Source organism: Protopterus annectens, chromosome 7.part0, assembly GCF_019279795.1.
Source record: "Protopterus annectens isolate FY-2018-M chromosome 7.part0, PAN1.0, whole genome shotgun sequence".
In the NCBI taxonomy this organism is placed as follows: Eukaryota; Metazoa; Chordata; order Ceratodontiformes; family Protopteridae; genus Protopterus; species Protopterus annectens.
The window spans coordinates 3,399,502-3,417,726 of NC_056739.1; positions in this window are offsets into that span (position 1 = coordinate 3,399,502).

Below are 18,225 nucleotides of genomic sequence, written 5' to 3' on the forward strand. Positions count from 1 at the left end.
CAATCACCCCATGGAACCACAATGCTCTATTACAGATGACCACTTTGTTGGAATCCACTGGCTTCAAGGCTGGAGGAATGTCTGAGATCTAAAGCGGCTCCCCACATTATGGTAGTGAGCACTGGGGGTAATGCTGGACATCAGAGATAAATGGATATAAAGCTAGGTCATACCTGCATAGCTTTATATGCCATTCCTTTTGCTGAAGGAGGTACGATCTGGACCAGGGTGAATTCCATGCCCAACAGATATGACCATAAGAACTACAAGCCCATGTAATGGTTTGATGTATTTCTTTGTTAGAGTACATAAGAGCCACTGTCTTCCTAAGCTTTTTACCTCATTACTTTGCTCAATGATCTTGTAGAGCTACTGTGACTTACAAGGAATTTATCTTCAGACATGGGGACCACAACTATTAATATGTATCCCAGCTGGAACTCCCTGTCTTGGGGATTCCTTATATATACACACTTTTGGTTCACCTGGGTCCTTTCCATGTGCTTTGGCATAGTGGGCATGACTTCTTTTAGTTTATCCTGAAGGTCAGTGTAATTCCCAGTTACACTTTGAAAAGTTGCCATTTCTTTCTACCTTCTTTCTGTCATCATGTCTAGGAGTCTTCGTGGCCTCCTGTCATCTAACATCTCAAAAATGTCTGAATCCTATAGAAGATGGGGCACCACCCAGAATGAGAACATTTAGTAAGGCAACAGCTGGTCTCAGTCCTTTCCATCTCTCTTGATTTTTTTATTTGGAATGCTGATCGTATAGTTATGTGAAACCGTTGCATTAACCCATCCACATGAGAATGATGCAATGTCACCCTCAGTTATGTCACTTGTAGATGATTGGCAGAGATAATTCATGACTTTTTGCATTAACATTGTTCCCTGCTCAGTCAGAATTCCCTTAGACATCGCTAAAATAAGACTAGTTTCCCAACAATTGCTTTAGAATAGCTTTCTTGTAAGAAAATAGTATCAGAGAACTAGGAAGCACAGACAGACACCACTAATATAAACTGATGCTTCCTAATGGACCCGAACAATGTCCGCAATATGTCTACTGAAGTCCTTTCAGATGGTACTTTTGTTATGGTCATAGGAAGTACAGGATTCTGAAAACCAGGCTAGGTGCCATCTGTTGAGCATGTGAGGTAGCCAACACAGAAGTTTTCAACTTTCTTCTTAACTCCTGTCTGGTAAAAATCTATGTAGGACACGCACCTTCATTTTATTCATTCACAAGTGACCCCAAAACATGTCCAAGAGCCACTATCATCACTTGTCTAAAATGTTTGTGTAATAGTAGCTGTCAAATAGTGTATTCTGTCTCACTACCTAGCCTATACATAAGTTCATTCTTCAGTTCAAAGTAGGGATAAACTAGTGGGGCCTTAGGAAGCATCTCCTATTACTAGTTTTGATATATTTTTCTGTTGCATGGCTCAGTCTGTCATCTTCCCACTGTCCCCTTTAAAGTTTAATTGCCCTACTTGATATTCAGACAGATTTGGATGTTGCTCTTGCTCTAAGCTTGTAAAGATAGAGGATCTCCCTTCCTTCCTAAAATGGCAGATACAAGGACTTCTGAGTCTCACTATTAACTGAAAAGAGGCAGTTCACTCCAATATTCTAAGGATCGTTCTTTTGTTACTTCATTTTCTGAAGCGCCATGCTCCTTCCATGGTTCTTCACTGTTCTGTCATCACCCTGATATGTGGTTGAAGTGCCAGAGAGCATCTCTTTAAAGCCTTCTGTTTATGAGCCCAAAATGTCCTCTGTGGCTCTCCATTACTCTCCAAAGTCACCTCACTTTGTGGACTCTACCCTACCTTCACTGCGTGAGACCTTGTAATCTCTACAGTCAGCAGGCCTATCACCTTTGAGCACATTTGTATTACAATGGGACTGGATCTCTTCCCTTAACTCACTTGGTCCAAGTCTCAATGCTCTATACTAAATCCATATCTTAGTAGCTGTCTATCCTTCTATGAGTATAGCCAACATGGAGTGCCTCTACTCTGTAAACTAATGTAGTGTGTTGACTTGCATTAAACTGTTTTGTTTCTGCAGGGCTCCCCAAAATTCTGTACCACTACTTCATGGACTTTTAAAAAGCAAAGTCTTTTCTGATGATGGCTTCATGGTTAAGGAGGGGCACAATCACCACTGGGGGAGGTACATACCCACACCCGACCTGTACCTCCACTTTAACAACCAGGTACCAACACTTTTCCCCATGTATTGATATTGCCTGAATGGATTTTGGTGACCAGCATTTTTTTTCTGCCAGCATAAGGAGCTTTTGCCAAAGTAATCCTACTTCCAGAGGCAAGCAAACATTTTAACTTGTGCACCTTTACTTTAATTCCACATTTCATAAACTTTATGGTAGCACAATAACAGAAGGCAGATTTAAGATGATCATCTCCTAATGAGTCCATACGCTTCACACACTCAATCCCTTCCTTTGTTGTCAAGATCAGAGTTTCTGTTCAGATTTCCTCACTATAACACTTAACAGTTAACCCTGTCTTTCTACATATAAGGCAACGTATGGAAGACATGGTCCAATTCCCTTTATTCATTGTGTTTTCTATGTCTTTACCAATAGTCATGAAACTGGAACACCACACTAACTCCAACACTAGTAACCAGAACAGGAAACACCAGCAAACTTTGCACTGCACTTTATTGAAAAACAGTAGTTAAGTGCTTTCATCCAAAAGGACTTCAGAGCTACTGAAACAAAAAAAAAACCCTTAACTACTCTAATCAAACCATTTAATAATCAATCAACTATTAAAATGACAGATATTATAAGTATAAAAACTGTAACCTTTTTTAAAAGCATAATTAATTATTATAAAATGACACGTAAAACAATGCAAAAACTTATCCATCCAGACTTTTAAGTTTTAACACAGGAGCAACAGAACATGCTTCATTTAAATCAGGAAATGTTTGTGTATTCAGAATCAGTTGCCACATAAGCTCTCTAACCATTAAATGTTCCTCTGTAGTCCTACCTCTCACATCGTTTTGTAGCTGTTCAATCACCATATACTTAAAATAATGGTCAGCACAATCCTTTATGTGTCTGTACAGTGCATTAAATTCCCTACATTTCTTAATATCCCTTTCATGTTCGTATATCCTGTCTTTCACCTTTCTTAAAGTTTTCCTATATAAAAGGCAGGACATAATTGGTACCATGCTGTATAGACAACCAAATTAGTCTCACAATTGTACCGTCCATTTACCTTAACTAGTTGTCCATTCAGGCTGACTGTATCGCCTAGTGAAATAAATTTACACATGGAGCAATGGCCACATTTGAACATGCCTAATCTATTATTCCCCCCACTACCATTAGTCCTGGAACTTCTTCCCATCAAATGCTTAAAACAAGTGTTTTTCCTAAACACAATTACCAAGTAATCACATAACAATTTTTTTAAGTGACTATCTGACGAAATAATACCCCAGTAATGTTTGATAATATCACCAATCCTATTGGAATCCAATGTAAATGTTAAAACAAAGGGCTTAGAAAAATCCTTTTTAATCTGTACCACATTGTTGTTACTATTATTAGTACAACTAACTTGTCCATTCGACTCTCTGTTGTAAATTAATAAAGGCTGTACATCTTTCTATACCTTTTGTCAACCACTTCATCCCTTATTGGTAAAAGAAATTCCATAGGATAACCCCACTTAACAAATATATCCAACAGTTTATCACATTGGGTAAGAAAAGTGCTATCATCTGACACCATCCTAGCTGGTCTAACCAATTGACCTTTTACTACTTTCAAATGTGGAAATTAAATACATTTGAGTTTAATAAAAGCGATTGAGCTTCAAGGTCCAGGACTAAATGCCTAACAGTTCATAGCAAGACCAGCTACATTTATTTCAAACTAAACTTGGCCAGTTTAGGAGACTTCATTTGGACAATGGTTATTTACGTGAGTGCTTGGCTAATGAATCAGCATCATCAAATAGTCACTTAAAGAAATTGTTGTGTGATTACCTGGTAATTGTGTTTAGGAAAAACACTTGTTTTAAGTGTTTGATGGAAAGAAGTTCCAGGACTAATCGTAGTGGGAGGAATAATAGATTAGGCATGTTCAAATGTGGCCATTGTTCTATGTGTAAATTTATTTCAGTAGGTGATGCAGTCACCCTGAATGGACAACTAGTTAAGATAAAGGGACGGTACAATTGTGAGACTAATTGGGCTGTCTGTACATTATGGTGCCAGTTATGTCCTGCCTTTTATATAGGAAAAACTTTAAGAAAGGTGAAAGGATATACAAACATGAAAGGAACATTAAGAAATGTAGAGAATCTCATGCACTATATAGACACATAAAAGATTGTGCCGACCATTATTTTAAGTATATGGTGATTGAACAGCTGCAAAAGAATGAAAGAGGTAGGACTACAGAGGAACATTTAATGGTTAGAGAGCTTATGTGGCAACTGATTCTGAATACACAAACATTTCCTGATTTAAATGAAGTATGTTCTATTGCTCCTGTGTTAAAACTTAAAAGCCAGGATGGATAAGGTTTGGAATTGTTTTAAGTGTGCCATTTTATAATAATTAATTGTGTTTTTAAAATAGGTTAGAGTTTTTATACTTATAATATCTGTCACTTTAAGAGTTGATTGATTGTTAAATGATTTGATTAGAATATTTAAGGGGGATTTTTTGTTTGCTTCAGTAGTTCTGATGAAGTACTGTTGGATGAAAGCACTTAACTACTGTTTCTCAATAAAGTGCAGTGCAAAGTTTCCTGGTGTTTTCTATGATTTTATGAGGTGCTTCTTTATACATGTTTTCATAGCACACAATCTTCTCCACTCAAGATACAAAGCTTTCAACATCCTGTAGCTTATTTGACACACCCACTTTTTAATAATTGCTGGTCAAATCCTTTTCATACATCTATTACTAGACATCCCATACGCTTCTTTACTGTTTACCCCTTTTCACAATGTCTCCACTCAAGAAATGGTGTCCTGTCTCACCCTGTCTAGAAATGCTATTTATGGAAGTTGAGAACCTGCATTTCCAAGATGACTCATGCACTTGTAACTAAGAGTTTTTTACCTTATCAAAGTCGCTGCAGTGTGATGTGATTCAGGAAGTTCTCCAATGAGGTGCAGTGCTAAAATCCTTGCTCATTTAGTAATATCCCAACTTTGCAGGATGGTTATCCTTTTGTTGATGACCAGGTAGGTTCTACGTCCTTGACAGTGCTGAGAGTTTTCAGTGAAGCTGTACCACTGAATCATTCCATGGACTTGGCTACCACTGCCATCCTTAAAGCAGAAGCAGTAATTGTTTTGAAGGAGCTACTCGACTGTGGTTAACTGCCTTCAAAGAATGTCACCAGATGAATAGCTTCTTTAAAGTACAGCAATCTACTTGCTAGAAATGGAACATCCTTTGCTGTAGTTGCAACGGAAAATATATGAATGCCAGCATTACACTGGACCTGACATGGAAGAAATAACAGCTAAATGCCAGTACTGAGGATCATGCCCACTGCAGTCCTTCACCTGGGGAAGCTTTCTTCCTCCCCCCCACCCCACCCTAGCAAGGATTTTGAAACTCACTACTTAGTTCAGGCACAAAACTCTTATGAGTGCTTGCAGCGGAAAACTTTCTGGCAGTAGCAAGTGATAGTGAAATAGCAGCATCTGCCTGCTATGTCCACCAAATGTGATGCTTTAGGCAATGAACACACCTGACATACTGTAGTCATAATTAACATTACTTCATAAAACAAGAAATGGGCTGAATTTCTACCAGAAAATAAAGTGAAGAACAGCAAATGAAGTAGAAAACTTGCAGAAAAATTAATAGTTCATTCTAGTCACTGCAGTTGAGGCAACAATCCACACTAATGGAAAGTGAAATAATTCCAAATTGCACCTTTTAAGCAACACCTTTCAAACAAAAGTCTCTTGCAGTAAACAGTCTTCCTCAAAATTAAAACTACACTACTAGAAAAAAAAGTTCAAGAAAACAGACAATTACTCAATTAACAGGTCATAAAGTACATCACCACAAGACTTACTTTTGTTAAACTTAAAGTATCTGTGACTAGGATCCCTTTGGTTCTCTAAATGTAACCTCCTGTGTATGGATCTTCACTGGCAGATATGGCTCTCTTATTCACTTCCTGCCCTGGAGTTGATTGCCCTGGCCTCAGACAGCCTTTTCGAGCCATAAAAAACTTCAAGTGTACTCTGAACTTCTCACACTGACTTCTGCCACCTTCCAACTAACCCTGCCTTAAATAGGAGCAGGTTAACACTAATAATGCCCCCCAAAAGCTCAGGCACATTAGCTTAAAAATACCAGTCCCAGATATTGTAAGCGGCGGTATTGTCCTGTACAAAGTCCTTTACACTGTCCTTTTCTGGTCTAAGCCACACCACTTTGAGTCCTATTTACCTAACCTTAACCTACTTGGGTCTTTCATTTGACGACAGTGCTATGTTACAATGGATCCCTGACATAAGGTTGAATCCTTGTTTTACTGAATGGCCAGTCATTGCATATACATGGTAAAAAACAGTTTAGCTGACTATTTGGTTGAAAGTCCAAACCTACCAGACTAAACTAAAAATCTGTCATTCACTATTAGAATTTCTAATCACCAACATCCCAGAAAAAAAATCTACACTCCATTCTTCCCCACACTTTGTAGCCACAACCATTCAACATTCAGTTTAAACCTAGAAAAATAACTTTCTGAGCAGAACACTGACAAAAAGTCTCTCTGTAATGCACTCACCTAAATATATCAGATCAACATCCTTCCCAGTGACAACACTAACCAACCAGCAGACTTGCTTATATCATTTTATGCTTACCATTCACATCAACATATTTTTTTCTTGTAATGTGATAACATAAAATGATGCAAAATAGATGGCTGATCAAAGAGTTAAAACCATACTAAAACTAAAAGAGAATGCCTGGTTCCACTGAAAAAAAAATAACTTAAATAAAAACAAAGATTCATAAGAAAGGAAAAAAATCCAGTGACATAAAAAGGATTTATCTGCAAAAGAATCAAACTGTTTTTCTTTAAACAGGCCAAAAAAAATCTGGAGTTAGGATAACTGACTCCTGTGCAAAGCAAAACCTAAGCAGTAACTCAGTCATCATTATTTATTACTCCCAAGGCCCCAGCCAACAAGAATTTCCTAAATGAATTTTGTTTTAAAACTACCCATCTTCATTCCCTGTTACACATGAAACAGAATGTAGAATGTATTAAAGAATGAAAACAAATAAATATAATAAATACTTCATTAAGCTCTATTAGATAAGCTCTTAAGCTTACAGCAAACCCACAATCTTGTTTTCTTAAAGTATACTGCTTTATTATACTCTAATTCAAACATATTTCTAACAATTCCTCATGCTTTCTGTCTTGTAAAAGACAATAATTAAATCCATATGAAAAAAAATACCCAAATCAATCTTTCCAGCTGATCTCATATTAATATCCATTCTCCCTAGTCTAAGCAAACTGCATCCTATTGTCCAGAACTCAACATGGATTCCAGACTGGATGAAGCACCATGACTCCAAGTTGGACAACAATGACATAGTGATGAAGAGGAACATAGGACAATTAATAGGGGTGTGTTAACTGATAGCAGAGCATTTTTACTGGTTGACCATCAGATCATGCAGGTGTCACTTATACCATTGAAATATGTCCTGAATCATCACAATGGTTACAACACTTTCTAACATACTAACGATTTGTGGATAAAGTGGATAACAACACTTTTAACCCTCCACACAAGCACTTAGGAGTACAACAACAACTAGAATATGTTGGTAGATTATTCTAACTTAATGGAGTGAGTCCCTCTGCTAAACCATAGCAGCACCCTCCATGACTGCTCATTTATTCTAAGGCTTAGAAAGTTTGCTAAGAAAGTATTATACATGAATAAAATGTAAAACAACAGAGTTATTCATGCTGCTAAGATATTTCTTTAGGACTGAGACAAAGTTGAAAAGTAGCAAACAGAATGAAAAGCCTTTGTATAATAAAAGCAAGTCAATATGATCCAATATTATGGTCACGTCCTTAAAGAATACTGAGAGACAGCATTACTTGTTCCCTCCAAATGAAATAGTGGTCTTCAGAATGCTGCATCTTTTTCTACATTTTGCAAAACCTGCTGACCTATAAGAGATTCTTTTATTTTGTATTGCTTTTTTTGTAACAATATAGCTTTTATAACATTCTGAACACTTATCTACAACACAACTGGTTTATTTACATTATTATCCATAGTCCCACCAGGGGCTCCAATATCCTAGACCTGGTCATTACCAACATGGGAAATCAATGCTCCATACCTATGGTCACCCCCTCGTTAGTCAGGTCTGACCATAAGCTAATCACCCTTAACATCCACATCCCACGCGCACCCACCAGTAAAGAAACCACCATAAAAAACTTCTCCAAAGCCAACTTCATGCTACTCAAGTCAGAAGTGACAAACTTCATAACACCCATGCAGACGGGAACTGAAAGTTCAACTGCTGAATCCTACACTAAGGCACTGTACGAGCACATCCACTCATGCATGAATCGTGCCATCCCAAATAGAACCAAAATGCTCTCATCCAAAAAAAGGAAGCCAATCTGGTGGTCCCCTGCCATAAACAAACTTTACAACAAAAGGAAGAAACTTTTGCAGAAAGAGGAAAATCCCAGGATGCAAAAAACTCCCTTACTAGCCTCAGTAAGAAACTGAGATGCCTCATAAAATCCTCCAAAGCTAGTTACGAAAATAAAATTGCCAAAGATTCCAAAGACAACCACAAAGCATTCTATAACTATGTCAAGAATCTAAATGGCAATGCTCAGAACTGCTCTGAGCTAAAACAGAATGGCATTAAATATACTGATCCAAAGGATATTGCCAATATCCTGGCAGATCGATTCAGTGCCAACTTCACCCCCCTCACCCCCTAAATGGCCCATCTCAATACCGGAAGATTGCCAAATTCCAGTAATAACGGCCACACAGGTACAAAATGCACTCTTTAAAGCCAAGAATACAGCATCCATGGGACCAGATGACATCCCGGGCTGTGTACTACATGAACTACAATATGAACTGGCACCTCACCTAAGTGTCATGTTTAATCATAGCCTCACCTCAGGTTTCGTGCCCACTGAGTGGCACAGAGCTACAGTTATCCCAATCCACAAGGGGGATCCACCTTGGATCCCGGAAACTACCGTCCCATCAGTCTGACAAGCTTTATCTGCAAGGCCATGGAGCGTATTATCATGGAACTTATAAACAAAGACATTGGCAACCTTCAAACACTGGACCCCACCCAGTTTGGGTTTGTGAAGGGCCGATCTTGTCTCCTGAACCTGATTGACTTCTTTGAATCAGTCTCCAGAGCCATGGACAAGGGTAAGGTGGTCCACACAGCCTATCTAGACCTTGCCAAGGCCTTTGACACCATCGCCCACTCTGGAATCATAGATAAACTTACTAAGTTGGGCATTAATCCCTATGTCACCCAATGGGTTGCTAAATGGCTTACTGATAGAACCCACACTGTAAAAGTAGCCGACTCCAAATCCAGCTCCAGACAAGTGACAAGTGGAGTACCTCAGGGTTCAGTCCTGGGGCGCTCTTGTTTGGCATCTACTTCTCTGAAGTACAGGTCAACACTAAGGGACTCTGGCTAACAAAGTTTGCAGATGACTGCAAACTGGGAGCCATTATTGAATCCCAAATGATGTGGATACTCTACAAAAGGGCCTTACAGAAACAGATGCTTGGTGCCAGAGCCATGGGCTCAAGCTCAATGCCAAGAAATGTATTGTTATCCCCTTTGGGAAAAAACATGTATCCATGAATTACCATATAGGTGGCAGTACACTAAACACAGAAAGTGTGATAAGAGACTTAGGGACACAGGTGGACAGTGGTCTCACCTTTGATAACCACATCGCCACAACAGTTAGGAAATCCTTCTATGTGGCACACCTCATCATGAAGGGCTTTTCATCCAGAAAGAAGGAGGTCATTGTCCCACTGTACTCATCCCTCATTAGACCCATTATAGAATACAACGCCCCATTTGGTATGTACCTCTCAAGACATCTGCAACAACTGGAAAGGCCTCAGAAATACCTCACTAAAAGAATCACAGGCCTAAAGCAGATGCCCTACACTGACCGCCTTAAACTCCAGCTATACTCTGTCGCATATCGTCTACTCAGAGGCGATCTCTGCTTAACATACAAGGCCATGTCAAACCCAGAGCTGTTGGACATGCTACACTTAAAGAAATCCCAATCCCTCAGAGCTACACGCTCCAGGGATCTAAACCTTGTCATCACAATAAACAAAACATGCAGGAGGGATAGGTTCCTGACCCAGAGACTCCCCAGACTCTGGAATAGATTGCCCATACATGTCAAGCAGAGTGCCTCTTTGGACCTCTTCAAGAGGAACCTTGACAACTGGATGGCAGAAAGGAAATTCACCCCAGGGATCACGTCAGTCGCCCTGCTAGACAGGGGTCCAGGAAAGTAAATAATGTGGGAAGAAATAGCCAGGGAATTGTTATGGCTAGGCTTGTATAGGCCCTAGGGCTGATAGCCTAGTACCAACCTATGAACCTATGAACCTAATCTAGCAGTGTTGAGTCTTATACATCTAGCTTTATAAGCATTTTATTTTAAAACTCACTTTTTCTTTGCAGCTCCATTTTAAGCAACAATTTGCATTAAGTACCATTTTGAGGCATAGTTAATTTAGCCATATTACATATGAGAAAGATACTGGATTATTTCTTGAAACCTTTATTAATGCCATTTGGTATTTTGGCCATGGCATTTGCAGAATTGTTCCAAATCTTTTACATTAGAGTACGCCCTGTAGATTTTAGACATTGATGTTTATTTTACATTTCTTAATAATTAACTTAACTTTATGGTACCTTACTCAATTTAGCAGTTGTATTAGTTCTTGTCCTTCACTCTTTGTGTCAGACTCCTCTCTAAGAGATCATGTGTGCTTAGAACAACATTCCAGCCCTTAGTTATCTGAATAACAACTCTCTAGTACATTATTCAACAGGCAAAATACCAAATGAAAGACCAAAAATATATTTACTTTACAAATAATAAATTAAATGTAAACAGCTTGGGGTCTGATTTGTCTAGTTTTATCTACCAGAAACCCAGGATTGCATCTAATACTGATAATACTTGCATTTTAATTAAAACAGTTGTCAGCAATAGTGGATGAATATGAGAAATTTCATGGTAAAGAACTTCAAGTCAGATGACAAACCTTTAAGCATATTTAAACCATGTCTGTACTAGGTACAACTGAAGTTGCAGAAAAGATTACTTTTGTTGCAAACATAATTTCTAAACATAATACAAAGACCAGGCACGGTTTTACATACTGTAAATGTAATGAGTTGACTATATCTATCAGTGATGCATATAGAGTTGCTAGATAAAGATCTAAAAACGTTTTGAGTAAGATCGTTATTACGGATTCCAAAAAAGTAAAAGAAGTTTAGGGATGTACTGACACCGATTTATGAAATGCAGTTATGGAGTTAAAACATTTTATAGATTAAGGCTGGCCTGAGTAAAAGTAATCAGTAAAAGAAATAGCACCTTATTTTTCTCTGTGATAAAAATATAACCTGTGCCCAAGGCCTATTGCTGAAATCTGACAAAATAGTAGCTCCCCTTCAGCTGACAATCTAATGTTTGGGAAGACACATGAATCATATCTAAAGTTAATAAAGTGCAAAAAACTAGAAAACATCCATGTTTGTCAACTCAGAACAAATAGTGCACCATAATGCCATCTGTAATGTATACCATGACACCAATCCCAAGAAAGATATGCTAGCATATCTGGTTCTACATCATCCATGGAGCTGCAGTTGCACACATTTGTTGGCAGTTCAGAAAAGTCATGCATCTCATGTGTGTGGGATGTATTTTCCAGTTTTCCTACAAAAATCAAACTGACAACAAATTCAAGACCAGTTACTGTGTTAACATGTATAGTCTTGAGAGACAGGTTTACATAATGTTGTCATATCTGACAATGTTCTATAATGTAAAAGTTAGAAGCTATAAAAGAAACAGTGCCAGCAAATAATTCAAACATATAATTCAAACCTATAACATTCAGTTCATACTGCCCACAGTCCACTAATCAAACAGTATAGATCTCATGAGAAAATAGAGCATTGAACTGCATGCTAAGACATGGCAATATGTCATGAATAACAGAAAAGGGAAGATCCTGCCATGCAGAATCATTGAAGTAGCACACCAAAGCATCTAAGTGACAGGTGTGATGGCTGATAATGATTTATATTTATCATGGGGAGCCAGGTGCAGGTAGTTTGCAAAGCTAGCTGCTCCTACTTTGAATTGCCAAATCTACATCCTTGTTGAAATGCTGACTCATATATAACACTCAGTGCTACAGACTGAAATTCTCATTTCTGCAGCATCAACTTTGTGCACAGATTCCATGGAAAACCAGGATAGCCTATCACTAACTCAGTGCAGTTACAGACATTTGCGTCATCCATCTCTGATTATTTTACTTACAGTGATTAAAGTGTCCATACTTGACTGTATGCCAAACTTGTCTTGAGGTTATACCACAAGTCTGATGTCATAGTAATGTCAGGTTGCTGGGGGCAATGACTCACTCGCTGAGGGGTAACTGTATTAAACCACCCTGTGGCTTAGTGTATTATGCCAAAGTCCTTTTCTGATTATTCATAAGCTCTTTGTTTACAACCTTTTTATACGAATTACAGCTTTTGATTCACTTGCAGTATTGCAACTTGATATTAGCCTTTGCTGAGCTTTTAATCTCCTGATATCTACCATATACTTAAGAAATCCTAACATGTAATGCCTTTTTTTTCCACATTTAGCACAAAAATTACACTGTAGTAAGTATTGGGACACAAGATGAGGTTTTCAAGTCTGGTTTCATTGTAGACTTGGCAGAGAAGCAGTTACCAAAAAAGACTGACTTCATAATTTGAGTTTATTTTACTAAAGTTTCGGTAATATTGCAAATAGTGAAAGTGAATTGTTACAAGCCAAGTCCCTTTCTCTGAAAAATACTGTTTTTGGATTTGCTATATTAATTAGGAGGGAGCAGAATACATACAACTATGCTAACTTAAAAAGAAATGTGTGTATGTTTTTGTATTGTATATGATTTTTATTATGAATGATTAAAATGTTTAAATGCCAAAAAGAAAACATTAGCACTAAACACAATTATAAATACAAATGAAAACCACAAAAAATCAACCCTACAGAAGACTGTCAAAAATTTAATTTTGTGATCTCTACTCCAACATACTTCATAACACTAATCAAATTGGTCTGCATACTGGTAATGTTAAGGAAAGGGTTTGCTCCTCCATAGTAATGTTTGCTAAACCTAACTCTGTCCCTAACTCTATACTTTACCTTAAAAACCCTTTCTGTAACACTACCGCTACGCAAGACAAGCTCAAACTTGCATGTGCGCACACACAAATTAACTGTAGTACATCTAACCCTAAAAAGCATAAACTCCCCCCACACACACGATTTACTCTCTTACCCAATCCCAAAAAGACATACTTTGCATAAACACAGTAAAGTAACCCATTTACCCAACACTTACCCTAACCCTAAAAAATGAGTCTGTGTCACTGCATCATAATGTCACTTCAGTGAATGGCATTTCATCGGAAATGCCATTCATTAAATTCTCCTCATGTGGGACGCTGCACACCTCCACACCCACTGATAATTTTATATACCAACTGCGAAATTGTATTACAGTGGGGAAACGGCAAATTTTCCAATGCTCACTGTACCGTGATCTCAGTATGAGCAGTTTGACAAATGGCACGTTCGATTAAAGGGCACAGAAAATGACATTTGCTAAATTGATTTTTCATGGAACTGATAGGCACCCCTATAAAACATACAACTGTGAGCAAGCACACACACGCATACACATGCACACACACACACACACACACACACACACACACACACACACACACACACACACACACAAACAAATACATACACAAACACAATCTCACTTACCTGTACTGAAAAAAAACAGATGTCCAATTGGATAATTTGAATGTTCACTTAAAAACACAGACTTCAGCTTTTCTCCATAAATTGTTTGATATAAGTGCCAGTAACTGTATTTTATCTCTCTCTGAATACACACACACATATATATATAGATATATATATATATATACAGATATATATATATATATATATATGTATATATATATATACACACACACACACACACACACACACTCACATACACACATATATATATATAAATATATATATATACACATATGGAATTACACCAAATTATAGAGCACTTACTTTATCAAATCCCATTTTATCAAATCCACTTCTACAAATCTCATTATACTGGACTCCTGAAACTACAAAAAGGAAACCTAGAGAAAGGAACCACTCGACCACTAGGACAAAACAACAAACAGAAAAACAAAAAAAAATCAACTCTGCCCCCCCCACACCCCCTAACTAAATATACCAACTCCGAGATTGCACTACAGTGAAGGAAGGGTGAAGTTCACCATGGTGGCCAAGTGGTTCCTTTCCCAGGGTTTCTTTTCATAGTTCTGGGAGTTCAATATGAGATGCGAAGAAGTGGAGTCGATGAAATGGGATTTGATAAAGTAAGTGTTTGATAATTTGCATTAGACCCATATATATATATATATATATATATGGGTCTAGGACTCTTGCACGAACACAATTTTTACCAGTTCGCGAATGGGCGGGCATACGTACACGAAAATGCTTTTCACCGAAGCAGCATTTTTGCATAAGTATGCCTGTTGTGCCAGTTGTACTACGGTGCAGATAAGGGAAAATTCAGTTTTTCCCACTGTAGTGCAATCTAGGAGTGAGAATATTAAAGTAGGAGGGTGCAGGGGGTTTGCCCCCTATGTAAAAGTAGATTTAATGTATTTTTTTAACATACTTTAGCGAAAGCACTTTTTCGGTGAAAATGCTTGCATTAAATTGTGTTCGATGATAGTGGATTCAGACTGTAGATCCATATATCGAGAGAGATGTATGTATATTTGCATACACCCACAGATATATACATATATATATATATATATATATATATATATATAGAGAGAGAGAGAGAGAGAGATACACATACACACACACACACACACACACACACACACACGCACACACAGGTAAATATACAGCTATAGATACTTGTGTTTCATTTAATGTACTCTTTCTTTTGATTTTCAGGTTTTTGAAGTAATTTGCCTTGAACTTCACTGGGTATAGCAAGTCATTTTGATACACGATTTTAAATGCTTTATAAGCAATTGTAAGAAGTGGATCTAATATTATCCAAATCTGACAGAGTCAGCACCTCAGTTTAAGCAACTGTAAGAAGTGGATCTAAGAGTCAGCACCTCAATTTTCTTAAAATGCAACACTTAAAATTAATACTTGCAATGTCCACAATGCTCGTATTTTTTTCTGAATCACAATGAAAAAAACTATTTTACATTATACCTACACCTGCACAGATATTTTAAATGCTATAAATATCTATTTCAACATGATGCAAGCCTTGTTTTATTTTTACAATGAACACTAAAGTTTCCTCTGAAGAGCACAATTTTCTAAATGTGATGTTACTTAAATACATAGCTTTAGCTTTAACCACACTTCTCTCTGTGAATAATATAATTCTGGCCAAGACTCAAACAATTTCATACTACTGCAACGGCAGAGTGATTTATGAAAGTCTGATGCACTGAGGTACAGTGATTCAAAAAAATGAACATTGTAGAAGTGCTTATAATTCTGAGACACATGCATACATCTCAACCTCGTAGAACAAGAAATCTGGACAAAGCCATACATAATGGGGGGGGGTCAAAGGCCCAAAAATATGGACAATGTTTAAATATTGGTCTTACAAACTTAGAAAGTTGATAAAAAACAGGTTTTGCATTAACATATATTTTCTGAAGGGTATAAAGTCTGAAACTCAAATATCTGTCATTATTTTCTGACTTCAGTCCTCAATAATTTGCCAGAAAACCACAATTGTATGAGACATAGACCAAAAATATGAAGCAAAAATCTGGACATTCTTTGAAAATCCATACAGTTGAGAGGTATGGACATGCAGGTGCAACTGTCTGTTGGCAGACTATGCAAATTAGGCTCATGTGCATCAAAAATGACTATGCTGTCTGGAAAGTTGCATAGTATGGTGATCCACAGAAGCATATACTATGCAAACTCTGAGCAGAGCAGCATAGGTATACATGGCTCTTTGCTGCATATACCACATGATGTCTATACAAAATCTAGAACATGCCATGGTTTGGCAGTACCCAAAAAGTGCACACTTGTATCTGTGCAATTCAGTCATACTCTGTTTACACATACCTCCCAACCTCTTAGTGCAAGAATTCTGGACAAAACTAAAGGTAATAGAGTAGACAAAGAATCAAAATCAGGGACAGATTTTAAATACTACTCTTAAAGACTTACTACATTGCTAGAACAACAGGTTTTGAAATAGCATACATTTTCTGAAGGATATGAAATTTGAAAATCAAGTTATTGTCATTAGTTAATGACTTCAGCCCTCAATGATTTGCCAGAAAACCACACATTTTATCAGAAACACAAAAAATGTCAGGCAAAAATCTGGACATTCTGCTAAATGCCAGATAGTTCCTGCTCTAGTGGCATAAAGGGATATAGCCCTGACTATGGCCCAGACAACTGCTGGAGAGGCAGGGAGGGATGGGGCATGCTCAATCAAGAGGTTGGAGGTCCTGTAGGCATTCATGCAATGATCTCTGATACAGGCTGGGATCATTGAATATAGGAGGCATGGCTACCAACAGGAATAGAGTTGCGGCTTGGCTGAGCTGCCATGGAGGTGAGGTGAGATGGGTCAACCCCCCCCCCCAAGTCATACTACCAGGACTGCATACGGCAGGAGGAACTGTAAGGGTAGGATAAAAATAGGGAAAAAACAAGGCTTGATATTAGGCTTAAAAAGACCCTAGCTGTCATTAGTCTAGTACATACCTACACACACACACACACACACACACACACACACACACACACACACACACACACACACACACCATGGAATACTGCAATTCATTTACAACATTGTTTTGGATTATGGGAGGAAACAGAATCATCCACTGGAAACATAGCCAGAAACTACTCAACTATGAACTGAACCAAACAACCAACAGCAGACAACAATGATAACCCCCATCATCCTGAACAATTAATTCTAAAATTGTTGGAAATGAGACAAAATGGCATATGTTTCAATATAGTCACATTTTATTTCCTTTGGGTTTGAATTATATTTTTTCTTGGATGTCTCCAGGGTTAAGATTGCAGCTGGATGAAGAAAATGCAAGAAATTGCCAGTATGTTAGCAGCCTTTCTGGCATTGGGGGACAAGACAGGTTGCATATGCAATGAATGGGCTTTCCAATGATGTCTCCACATTAATGAACAAACCATTGTGCTAGGCTATCCATACCAAGTGAACTTCTGTTGACTGGTTACAGAATTTGCCAATGGTTTTAGGGAACATGCTTCTGAAGGATTTAAATAGATCTAGACAGTCAGATGGAGCAGAAGGGGCCATGGAGATATGTGACTGACTATTGAATTTGAACTGGAAAATAGTAAATTATTGAATAAGTTGTTCATGGATGATGGGGTTATCATTGTCAGCTCATGGTTCTTTGGTTCACTTCTTAGCTGAGTAGTTTCTTGCTAAGTCTCCAGTGGGTGGTTTCATTTCCTCCCATAATCCAAAACAATGTTGTTAAATAAACTGTTATCTTCCATGGTGTGTGTGCATAGGTGCAACTTCTATTGTGTTCATATGCTGGTGTCCCAACCATGACTAGATCTCTGCTAAATCACTGTAATTTGGTGGGGATGGTCTGGTACCCATTTGACTTTGAACAGCATTTTCTGATACATAAAGTGCGGACATCGGCACATGCACATGCACTAGGCAACAGCAGTAGCATTATA